Source organism: Helianthus annuus, chromosome 16, assembly GCF_002127325.2.
Source record: "Helianthus annuus cultivar XRQ/B chromosome 16, HanXRQr2.0-SUNRISE, whole genome shotgun sequence".
Lineage (NCBI taxonomy): Eukaryota > Viridiplantae > Streptophyta > Magnoliopsida > Asterales > Asteraceae > Helianthus > Helianthus annuus.
In genome coordinates, this window is record NC_035448.2 from 150916189 (window position 1) to 150929840 (window position 13652).

At 32.1% G+C, this 13652-nt stretch overlaps 1 protein-coding gene across 1 annotated transcript in view; it reads right to left on the reverse strand.

The window, feature by feature from the left end:
- Positions 1–13470: 13470 nt before the first annotated feature.
- LOC110919878 (probable leucine-rich repeat receptor-like serine/threonine-protein kinase At3g14840) overlaps positions 13471–13652 on the reverse strand; it is a 28867-nt gene continuing 28685 nt past the window's right edge. The window contains exon 15 of the mRNA XM_035985318.1: positions 13471–13579. The gene's annotated coding sequence lies outside the window, so the exon portion shown is untranslated. The remainder of the gene's footprint in view (positions 13580–13652) is intronic.

The window sequence follows — 13652 nt, forward strand, 5'->3', positions numbered from 1 at the left end:
CAATCATTTCTAGCATAAAGCGCGTAATGATCCATGGAAGCTTCGTCTTGAGCATCATCAGCACTTTTCCTCCTCTCATGGCCGCCGGTTGATGAACTTTCTCCTTCTTTCACCAACTCCTTGTCAATCACCTTCTCTTGAACAGCCTTGAACCTATAATAATATACCAAGACATCGAGATACATAGCGTAAATAATTCTCATGAACTCGCCGTCATGATACTCGTATCCCAAATCTTTTGCAACTACCAGCCATAGGTTGTCATTTGTAACACTCCGGTAGTCACCATCACGTTCTACTACAATGTATAGGCCCAGTAAGTTCATTCCTGTTATCCGATGCAAATGGAGGAATCGGCCTTGAAGAGATTCCCAGTTTCACATTTAAGAACCACGCCACCATCTCTTCAAACTTTCCCTCCAATTCATGTTTGTATTTGAATACAAACTCCCTATCGTCTATCATGTCAAGCAAAGATTTGCAATCTGAGAAATCGTGGAACTCCATGGCCTTAATGATCATTAGACTCCAGTCCAGTTCTTGTGATGACAAATTCAAGTCTTCGAAATAGGATTTTAGAAATCTTTCGTTAAATTCATCATCCACTGTGCTAACATCTAATATACCCTATTTTTCTTTCAACCCGAGTTCCTCTTCCTTTGTTAAGCCATTCATATAATTTACAGAATTAACGACCGGTGTTGAGAACATTGGAAATATTTTGCAAGTGTCACCAGACTTGTTAACGGTGTAGCCTTGCAACGTTAATTGGTCTAAACTCAACACGTTTCGGTCTAATTCCGGAGCGTAGCATACACTTTGTATTCTCAAAGTTTCATTGCTTGATTTTATTTCTACCGCCCCATTCCCTCGGGTAAATAAGAAATTATACTTTCCCCAGATCTTATTTCAACCCCAACTATGTGTTAGTTTCGTTTAAACACATTCAAATTACCAACAATATGATGGGAAAACACAGAACTCACGTACCAGATGTCCCCCCATTGGCCTCCTTCTGTATCGATAACTATCATCTCTTGATGATCATTAACCACACTTTCTTGTTTCTGTATTCTGACATTCAGTGCTTGATGAATCAGTTGGGTCGCTTAGTCGTTTTCTTTTGCTTTACACGAATATATCTGGTGCCCTGGTTGATGGCAATAGTAACAAAGTCTTACTCGAGGAATTCGTCCTTCTTTTTCGTTCTTTTTGTCAATGCAGTGTTGACATGGCAACATGGTTGACGATGGTTTGATTTCTGTTTTCCTTCCCAACCCCACTCTGATACCACTATGTTGGGAATCAGACATCATTGCAGCGGAAGTTTATGACTTGGTTGAACCCATGTTCATGATGATATCGAAAAGAATGTGCAGAAAGATGATATGAACATAGAATGTTCAAAGTAAACAAAAGGACAATTCTTATGAGATAGAATATGTCTTGATACCGGAAGTTATTGCCAGGAATCAAGCTTATATACATTGTCATTTTGGCGGTTAGATTGGCGGGAATAACTGCCTTGCAGTTTTGAATCATACCCGCTTATCTAATTCGCTTGTCATCCCTATATAAGTTAACATAAAAACGAAAATATATATGTTCTTATACTTATACATAACTAACATAATAAAGTTTAATTATCATTCTAACAGAAACATGGTCTATAACCCAACGATACTAAAAGCAAAAGGCAAACCTAATACCATGGGAAAGGGAGATAAGATAAATTGATCCTCAAGTACAAAGCCCTTGAGAAGAAACTCTGATAATTGAATCTCCAAGAACGAAATTTTAGAAGAGGCAATCCACTTTCTTACCCAAAGAAGAATGTGATGAAGATAAAGGATATGAAGGATGCCAAGGAATGTTCAAGCTACCATGAAGATACTATGATGATCAAAACAGGGACATTCTAGTGATACAGAGATAACATCATTTGGTGAAGGAATAATCAACACAATGGCTTAGAATCCTACCCATAGTTAGTGTGTGTGTGTGTGGTGGTGGTGGTGGTGGTTGGGGGGGGGGGGGGGGGAGGGGGGGGATTGTATTAGAATTTAATCTAGACTGTATGGTTGTTAATATTATTATTATATAGTTAGTTAAAGGTAGTTAATGAGTAGGTGAATCCCAATAATTGTGATGCTTCAAAGCACCGGTTGGGAAAGTACATAAGTGGCTTATCTATGTAAATAGATGTGTTGTTGATTTTTGATTCAATATACCAAAATGATTATTCCGCGCATAAGATCTTGATTAGATGAAGATTTGATCCTTACTATATATATATATAGAGAGAGAGAGAGAGTAAAATGCACGGATAGTCCTTGTGGTTTTGCAAAATAACACCTATAGTCCCCAACTTTTAGAAATTACACCGGTGCTCCTTGTGGTTTGACAGTTTGTTACTCGGATAGTCCCTGGAGTGGATGACGATTAGTTTTCTCCGTTAAGTGGATGTGAAATGACAAATTTACCGTTCATCTTCTTCACTCTATAAAAATAAAACAACCCCACCCCAACCCCACCCACCCCCCACCTTTCTCTCTGTTTCCCCCACCATTAACCACCAACCACCACCCACATCCCACCTACACCACAAGCATATGCATGACCCTCACCGGCATTGCTACAGGTGAGGCAAAGGTGAGTTGTTGTTTCACTTTTTTTTTCAAAAAGTCAAAGTAGCTTCATATAGATGAAAACTTGAATTGATGAACTTACTTTGAGGGACCTTGATATGGAGAAAAGGGACCTGCAAACAGTTGTGGCGGTTATATTGGGAGGTGGAGCGGGTACCCGTCTTTTCCCTCTCACAAAGCTCAGGGCAAAACCTGCGGTACACTTTTATCTTTATTTTATAAAGTTTGAATAAGATAGAATGTTTTATTTAAATTGAATAATTTATAATGAATGCAGTAGATTGATGTATGGTAGTTATTTAGGTGAGAATTGGAGGGGGCTATAGGCTGATTGATGTCCCCATGAGCAACGGTATAAACAGTGGGATCAATAAAGTCCACATTTTGACTCAGTTTAATTCAGCATTACTCAACAGACACTTGGATCGACTATGGTTTAGGAGAAGACGGTGGTGTAGGTGGGAGGTAGGTGGTGGTTAATGATGGTGGAAACACAGAGAAAGGTGGGGGATGGGTGGGGTTGTTTTGTTTTTATAGAGTGGAGAAGATGAAGGGTAAATTTGTCATTTCATATCCACTTAACGAAGAAAACTAACCGCCATCCACTCCACTCCAGGGACTATCCGAGTAACAAACTGTCAAACCACAGGGAGAACCGGTGTAATTTCCAAAAGTTGGGGACTATATATGTTATTTTGCAAAACCACAGGGACTATCCGTGCATTTTACTCATATATATATATATATATAGGCTAATGCTAAAAATCCAAACCACCTCGAGTTGTGCAGACTGTACAAATTAAACCTTTTTCTTTTTGAAAAAAAAAACAGGACATGTAATATACATAACTTTAAGCATTTCGAGCCAAGAAAATAAAAAAAAAAGCGCTGAGTAAATATTAAAAAAAAAACGAACATTTTTCGCCTTTAAAAATGTAATGAGTTACAGGCAAAAGAAATTTAACTTGCCGGTGTTGCATTTATTTTGCCTTCAAACCGGAACATTTTTTTCGTTTTTATTTTTTTAAAAAAAATATTTACTCGGCCTTTTTTTTGATTTTCTTGGCACGAAATGCTTAAAATTATGCAAAAAAAAGTTTTGGAACCTAGAGTTTACACAACTCGAGGTGGTTTGCAAAATATCCATACCATATATATATATATATGTATGTATATATATGTATGTGTGTATATATATATGTATGTATATATATATACAGAGGGAGAGAGAGAGCAATTATAGTAAGAAATCTTTGGTGAGTTAAGAAAACCAATGAAATTCAATTTGTAGCCAAGAATCATGTCACATAGTAATTGCTATAGACTACCAGAAGGGTAGTTTCGTAACTTAATAATGGGCAACATCTTTGACCGTTATACGTTTTATGTATGAGGCAAGAGAAAGTGTTTCAATTTCACCTATTACTTTTTTTTGAACTTTACCTGTTACACTTTTTGTGGTTTTTATTCTAGCTTTTTTTTAGAATTTATGAAGTGTATAAAATTTACGAGTTTTTTTAATCGCAATGCACATAAAAATATGTCACATTTTTTAGCTGGAAAATGACTTGGGTAGCAATTACAAAATCTTTTACATTTTGTGTAAGAAAAGTGATGATATACAAGTTGTAAAAGGTGTTACACTTTGTGTTAGTGTGTTATAGTTTCCAAAAATACCAACTATTTTTTAGCAAAAGTGGGTTAATTGTCACCATAAATCATATCTAAGCAATGGCTCCTATTTAGGTGTCAAGGTTTATAAAACGTAATAGGGTTTTCTTATTATCCTTCCCGTATATATATATATATATATATATATATATATATATATATATATATATATATATATATATATATATATATATATATATATATATATATAGAGTAGGGTTCGCACGGAAAGTGTGTTTTTCCTAGAAAGTCTAGGAAGCGATCTGGTCCATCCGATTGGTGTGTTTAAGGGTTGAGATTAAATCAATGACAATCTTATAATATTTGAGTTCAATTAATTGATTGTTTTAAATGAGTAGGGGCAATTTTGTCAATGGCCGTGTTTTAAATCAATTAAATAACCGCCCAATTCCTAAATTCAAGCGATTTTCCCTCTCTCTCCCTCTCTCCAAACCCATCTTGGAAACCCCAATCCCTACCAAAGATAACTACAATCATGGAAGAAGATAACTTTAGAAACGATGGAGAGCACCAGATCAAATTAAAACACTTCTCCATCTCCACCATCTCCGAGTTCATCATCACCATTCAAATATTGTTCTTATCATCTCCGTTTTCTTGACGATGTGTTTTAACAGCAAGCAAATTAATACAGTTGTGTTTTAGCAGCAAGCAGATTCATACAGTTGTGGTTTAGCATCCAGATTCATACATATGTGTTTTAACAGCAAGCAGATTCATACAGTTGTGTTTTAGCATTCAGATTCATACAGATGTGTTTTAACAGCAAACAGATTCATACAGTTGTGTTTTAACAGCAAGCAGATTCATACAGATGTGTTTTAACAGCAAGCAGATTCATACAGATGTGTTTTAACATCCAGATTCATACAGATTCATACAGATGTGTTTTAACATCAAGCAGATTCATACATATGTGTTTTAACAGCAAGCAGATTCATACAGATGTGTTTTAACATCCAGATTCATACAGATGTGTTTTAATAGCAAGCAGATTCATACAGTTGTGTTTTAGCATTTAGATTCATACAGCTGTGTTTTAACAGCAAGCAGATTCATACAATTGTGTTTTAACAGCAAGCAGATTCATACACTTGTGTTTTAGCATTCAGATTCATACAGTTGTGTTTTAACAACAATCAGATTCATACAGTTGTGTTTTAGCATTCAGATTCATACAGTTGTGTTTTAACAACAATCAGATTCATACCCTGTGTTTTACCATTTTTATATTGTGGGATCTATAAAAAAAATTGACTTTAGCCCTGTAAACTGTTAAAACACAGCACCAAGAACATGCTGATAAATTCCAGTAATCTTCTGAACAATGGAATATGCGATGTAATGTGACATGGATTTTTAGTTAATGAACACATTGACTTCCAGATTTGAATTCGAAAATAATAAAAATTCCGAAAATCATGGAATTTTAGTTAATGAAGATACATTCCAAAAATAAAATTAAAATGTGAAATTACATGATAGCCCTTCTACTTAAAATCCCTCAATGACACATGTCTAATTCTTATTCCTTCCTAGACTTTCTAGGAAAAATAGACTTTCCACCCAACTCCTACTATATATATATATATATATATATATATATATATATATATATATATATATATATATATATATAGCAAGGGGAAGGTTCATTTAAGAAGAAATTTAATGTGAGAAGAAAAAAGAAGAAAGGGCATATTAGTAAAATACTATTTCATTTATAACTTATATCATTAAATTTTTTCTTTTTAATTAATTACTCAACTAATCATTAATTATTCTACATATAATCTACAAAACCTACACATATCAAAATTTTCCTACATATACCCTACACATTACAAAATTTTATCCTACACATTCGGAATTTATGCTACACACATCGAAATATATCCTACACAACTCGTAATTTATCCTACACAACTAGTAATTTATTCTACACTTTAAATTAAGTTGTTTTTTTAATTTAGAAAAAATATATATTTTGAAAAGGAGTTACAAATTTAATTTAGTTAGTTATTAAATGGGAAGAATACAAATTAATAATTTATGTAAGTTTACCAATATACCCTTATATTAAAATTAAATGAAAATATTAAATGAAGTGAAAATGAGCATTCTTATTGGTTGAAACTTCTTCTTTTTTCTTCTTACAAAAAATTTTTCTCATTTGAACCCTCCAGTATATAGCAAAATGTTTAAATACAAAAGGCTCCAAACTACGCGACCATCAACATAACATGCGTAATAATGCAAATAACATGTGTAATTAAGGTTTTAACTCAACCTATGCGTAATTATGCAAAGTTAATTATTATTTTTCCACTGTGTTTAATTGAACGCTAGATTAGATCAGATGTGCGGTTGAGATTCTCGCATACGCATCGCACAATAAGGTGGTCATATACGTTAACTGACACACACACACACACACACACATATATATATATATATATAGGGAGCCGCTAAAATGAAAACTATATATATATATATATATATATATGTGGAGAGGGTCATGAGAAAACTACATATAAATGAGAAAACTAGAAAACTAATTAAAAAAACCTAAAAAAAAAGCTAAAAAACATACCAATTTTTTTTTTACAATTTTTTATAAAAAAATCGCTAGTTTTTATATATAAAAAAATTTATTGTACTGCACATGTGCATTATATGTGTACTACCATGTGCACTATATCTGTAATAGTGCACATGTGCAATACAACAAAAAACCTTTTTTTTTTTGAAAAATTTTTTTCATATATAAAAAGCTGCGATTTTTTTATAAAAATTAAAAAATAAAAATTGGGTATGTTTTTTAGGCTTTTTTAGTTAGTTTTTTGGTTTTCTCATTTAAACTAGTTTTCTCATGATCCATCATATATATATATATATATATATATATATATATATATATATATATATATATATATATAGGGTAAGGATAGTGTAAAAAGGGCCTAAAGTGTGAGAAGTGTAAGAAGTGTATTATAACACTATATATAATACTATATAACACCATATAAACACCGTATAACAATATGTAACACCATATAATACCATATAACATTATGTAACACTATATATCATTATATAACAAATATAACACTATAGGTTGTCTGATAGCATGTCTATGATAGATGTATAGTGTTATATTTGTTATATAATGATATGTAGTGTAACATAGTGTTATATGGTATTATATGTTGTTACATATTGTTATACGGTGTTTATATGGTGTTATATAGTATTATATATAGTGTTATAATACACTTCTTACACTTCTCACACTTTGAGCACTTTTTACAGGATCCTCTACCTATATATATATATATATATATATATAGGGTATAGTTAGTCTGGATGTTTTTTTTCTAAGAAAGCTAAGAAGCATTATGGAACAATAGATTTTAATTTTGATGGATGAGAATGATTAGTGGCTTTATTGTAAATCATGTTTTATTTTAAGTTATTTATTTAATAGTATAGGGGTACAAATGTAATTTCGGTATGTTTTAAAATCAGAAACTCACATGCAATGCACATGCATGTTCCCCCGTCCTTTTTAAACCGCAAAAGTTTTTTATATGTATTTTATTTAAAACAAAACAAGTGTTTTTTATCTTTAATATGAGTACCATATTATTATATATATGCAAAATATAATTACGTTTCAATATGTGTTTTTAGTCCATGGTGTTTTGGTGATGTTCACAAATATATATATATATATATATACACACACACACACACACAAACACACACACAAACACACCGGGTGTTTTTGTTATACAGGGACATGGTGTTTTATTTTGGTGTTTTTAGTCCATGGTGTTTTGGTGATATTTATATACAGTGGTGTTTTAGTTATAACAGCGTCATGGTGTTTTATTTTGCAAGTAACAAGTGTTAATTATGTGATGTTTTATTTGAAGCAGGAGATATACGGTGTTTTGTTTGTAGGTTAAAAAAGTACATGGTGTTTTTACATAGTCTCATGTACATAGTGTTTTATTTTGCAACTAACAACGTGTTCATTATGCGGTGTTTTATTTGTAACATATATATGGTGTTTGATTTTGTAGTTAACAAAGGGTACATAATATTTTGTTTTGTAGGCTAAGAAAATTACATGGTGGTTTGTTTTCTAGTTACATAGTGTTTTTTCCATATTTGGCTAATTAATTGAATTACTCTTATACCCTCCTCCCTTAAATTTAACGATTGTCACATGTCCAATTTCTATGACTTCTTAGCGTTCTTTGGAATTTGACTCTTTGGAGAGGAACCCTTACCTATTAGGCATCTTAGGTTTAAGATGAGTGGTTTTAGAAGACATGGGGTCTGTAAGCAGATGGTGGTAGTCCACCGTCATAATTAGCGGACTTGAGGGAACATCCGACGAGTTTGAGAGTTGTTGCAAACCTCCACCATCATGGATGGCATACTTAGCCTAATCTGCCGAAAGGATGTGAGACGTGCCTATCCGCTGAAGGTGATGACGAACTTCATCTAAAAAGATATGGTTCCCTTTGTCAGACTATGCTAAGTCCGTTGTCCATGGTGGTGCAGTTTTGCAACAACTCTGAAACTCGCATGATCTATGGACTACTTATATTCACCTAAAAACCTTCATGCCTCTTAATAGTACACATCTTTAACTTAAACCCCTACTTTTAAAAAAAATGTTTAAAGACAATTAAAGGAAAGTTTTCTGTTCCAAAAAATGAAAATATAGTTCACAAAGGATGTGGTGTGGTTGTAAGGTGCCTCATCTCTGTGTAAGAGGTGGAAGGTTAAACTCTTATAGGGCACATGTATATGAGAATTTAGAAGTACGTTAATTTGTCGTTCAACCAAATTAAAATATACTAGAATGAAGTATAACCTGGGCAAAAACATCAAAAGCACGTCTTCCAAGACCATGATAAGACCGATTATCTCTGAAAATTATCTCTGCAAAATGTAGGGTGACCGAATAATTTCCATTTACTAAGCAACGACCATAGTAAGTGAGTGACAATGGAGAGTGGCGTGCTTCAGTGTAAAGTTGTGAGTCGTTCATTGTGAGTGTAGATACATTATTTGCGATATACTCTCGAGTATCATTAGTGTTCCATAAGCTTCCAGTGTTACTAATCCCCCAGTGATCATTCGAAGGAAAAAATCTTGCAGCTCCGGATGGTTCTTGATCTGCTTCGTAAATCTTGTCTCCGTTGGTAAATTCCCACCCACCACAATTGATATGAACTGAATTGTAAGCTAAACATATGAAATACAAACAAAAAAGGGATTAGTGTTTCCCTTACTATTTGTTTCTAAAAATGTATAATAATTATGACACTTATATATACACCCACATATAGGGTTAGGATCGTGTGAGAATCAATAGGGTAGTTATGAACCTCAAGAAAAATAATGGACTACACATTACCATTATTCTCATAATACCACGTGTTTCTCTTAGGATTCAGAATGGTTCCCACGGTATTCAATTACCATGTATTTCTCTTAAGATCCTACCATACACACATACACATATATATGGAAATGATCATTTGAAAAGAATAGAGTTAATTACTATTTTCGTCCCTGTGGTTTGTCAAAAATCACCATTTCAGTCCATTAGTTTAAAACTTACGATTTCAGTCCCTGTGGTTTCACTTTCGTAACCATTTTAGTCCCTATGGTTTCACTTGCGTAACCATATCAGTCCATTTATTCTGTAGTACAGGGGCTGAAATGGTTACGAGATGGACTGAAATGGTTACGAAAATGAAACCACAGGGACTGAAATCGCAATTTTTAAACTAATAGACTGAAATAGTGATTTTTGACAAACCACAGGGACGAAAACAGTAATTAACTCAAAAGAATATTTATGTAAGAAGAAAAAGAATAAAGAGCATAATGATAAAACAATAAAAAATATATAACCACCTATTAATTATTTTCTCTTTCGTTAGTTAGGCAAAACATTTTATCCTACATATTTCAAAATTTGTCTGACATGTCTCATCGAAATTTATCATACATATATCCTAAACATATCCAAATCCATTTTACACTTTATCCTACACATATCGAAACATGTCATTCACCATAAATTAGTTAGTCTTGAAAGAGTATATTTTTAAAATATGTTTCAAGTTTAATTTGTTAGATAATTTAGGGGAATACAAGAAATTAATTAAAATTAATAATTTACCTAAATGCACTTACAATAACATTAAATACGCATATTAAATGAAAATTTTCTATTGTTTTTCAATTTATTCATTCTATTCTTACAAAATAAATTCTATTCATTTTAACCTTCTATTGTATGTATATATAGACGGGGAAGGTTCATTTGAGAAAAAAAATAATTGAGAAGAAAAAAAAAAACAAATTTTACAATTGTACAATACTAAATAGTTATTCACTAATCTCATTTATTATCATTTTTGAGTAATTAATTAGTCAAAAAAACCATCATCAACCACACTAATTTTTTTGCCTACACACATCAAAAGTTATCCTACACATTCCGAACTTTATCCTACACATGTTGAAATTTATCCTACACGACTCGTAATTTATCCTATACACCTCGTAATTTATCCTACACTCTAAATTATTATTTTTTTTTTTGAAAAAAATATATATTTTGAAGATAAGTTACAAATTTTTTAATTTAGTTAGCTATTAAAGAGGAAAACTACAAATTAATAATCTATGAAGGTTTACCAATGTACCCTTATAGTAAGATTAAATGCTTATACTAAATGAAGTAAAATAAAGAATTCTTTTTTGTTGAAATTTCTTATTTTTTTCTTTTTACAAAAAATTTCTTTTCATTTGAACTCTCCACATATATAGATATAGATAGGGGAGGATCATTTTTGAAGAAAAACTAATTAAGAAGAAAAAAACATGGGGTACGATTGTAAAATAGTAAATAATTTTTCTTTGGTCTCATTTATTATTATGGTTGACTTACTTAGTTATAAAAACTAACATCCTCCACACTAATTGTTTTTCCTACACACATCAAAGTTTATCCAACATTTCAAAAATTATTCTACACATTGAAATTTATCCTACACAAATCGTAATTTATCTAATTTTTTTCTCTCTACAAGTAAAAATTTAAGTACATGAGCTCCTCTTTTTTTACCTAACTAATTTATAGATTAAGTATAGAAAGAATATTCACTTGAGTTGAAAAAACTCAAGAAAACGTTATGTAATATTTTTATTTTTTCTAAAAAAACTAGGAAGGTAATATAAATATATTTAAACATTTTTATAAAAAATGTAAAAAACGCGGACTTTTTTTAATTGTTCAATATGTTACATTTTTTATACATATATATTATGTAACATTAAAATTTTTAACATTTAAAAAAAACAACTCAACGTTTTTTTGTTTTTTTTTTACAAAAATGTTCAAATACATGTATGTTACATTCTCTATTTTTTAGAAAAAAATACAAATTTTAGATAGGGTTTTACAAATATTTCTTGAGTTTTTTCAAGTCAAGTGGGTTTTTGTTTATCCTTCACATACGAGCGCGCGCGCACAAACACACACATATATATAGGGGTTGGTTAACGTCAATATTCCTTAAGGTACAATGTGTACGAGATGAAATTACGCACGTTATAAAACTCAAAAACCCTAATCACGCATGTTGAAAACCATAATCACGCATGTTGAAACCCATAATCACGCATGAACATAACCACGCATATATAAAATCAGAAATCACGCATGGGTAAAAAACCTAATCACGCATGTTAAATTTTCACAGCGTACGTTAAGCGAAATTGTACAATACACTTTCACTATATATATATATATATATATATATATATATATATATATAGTAAATTACTTTTTGAGTCCCTATGTTTTAATGGTTTTAACCACTTGAGCTCAAAATAAAAAATTATAACGCCCAGAGTCCCTAACCGTTCATTTTATAACGTTTTGGGTCCCTGTATTTTAGTGGTTTTAACCACTTGAGTCCAAAATCAAAAGTACAAGTGTTAAAAAGTTGGACTCAAAATGTTATAAAATGAGTGGTTAGGGACTCAGAGCGTTAAACTTTTTTTTTGAGTCAAGTGGTTAAAACCATTAAAACACAGAGACTCAAAAAGTAATTTACTCATATATATACACACACACACACACACACACACACTAGTTAGCTAATTTAGAGGGATACAAAATGTAAACTAAGATTCATGAGAGAACCACCTTTATCGGAAGAACCACGAATACCAATATGAATACAAGCAAAATAAATCCACCCCACCCAACCACCACCTAAACACCCACCCCCACCCCACCATAACCTAAAAATCTAAATATCCCCCACCCGAAAAAGAAAAAAAAATAACTACCTTACAAAATAAAACCCCAAAAACCTAAAAAAAAACTAACCCCCCCCCCCTCCAAAAAAAAAAAAACCCTACCCTCCCCATCCTCACCCCCAACAAACCTAAAACCCTCACCTAATCTAAATGCTAAAAACTAAATCTTAAAGATAAACCTCAGAATAAATGCTAAAAACATTTTTTTTGTAACATTTAAATCACGACTTTTTACAAAAAAAAATATATATTTTTTTATAAATAATATGTTGCGATTTTTAATGAAAAATAAAAAAAATTGTGTGTTTTTCTAAGCTTTTTAAAGTAGTTTTGTTGTGTTCTCATGATTCTCGCAATAAAAGGTGGTTTCTTAACGGATTCTTACCCTATATACACACAATTGTGATCTTATCAGATAATGTGTGGTTGTTGTATAGTATCTATAAAAGGATATTTATCTATTTCCAGTGTTTTTTCCATTCAAATGAAGAATGAAGTGCATTTTTTTACGAATAAAAGCCCGGTTGCTCGGGGTAATCGCAGACGTCGTCGAGTAGCCAAGCCCACTATCTCAAGTTCTACGGAATACCTGCGCCCAAAGGGCCATTGCGGTAAAACCGATCGGATTTAAATTTGAGACCTATGGTCTCAAACCAAAATTTTACGAACCCTCCAATGTTAATTGAGCTATAGCTACTAACCATATTATCTCAGGTATTTGACTACCCTTATTCAAGAATCACCTCCTACAAAGTAGCCTTGATCTCCAACAGATTTAGCTTTTGCATTCTTGTAAGAAGGAAATTCAAAATCACACGAAAGCATGCCGCTCACCTTTTGAGCAAGGAAACTGGTCAAGGCACCTCCCAAGGTCTCTGCATTAAATTCAACATGTAAACTTGGTGCCTTAATTTACTGTGACATTGCTGTTTATTGATATAGAAAAAC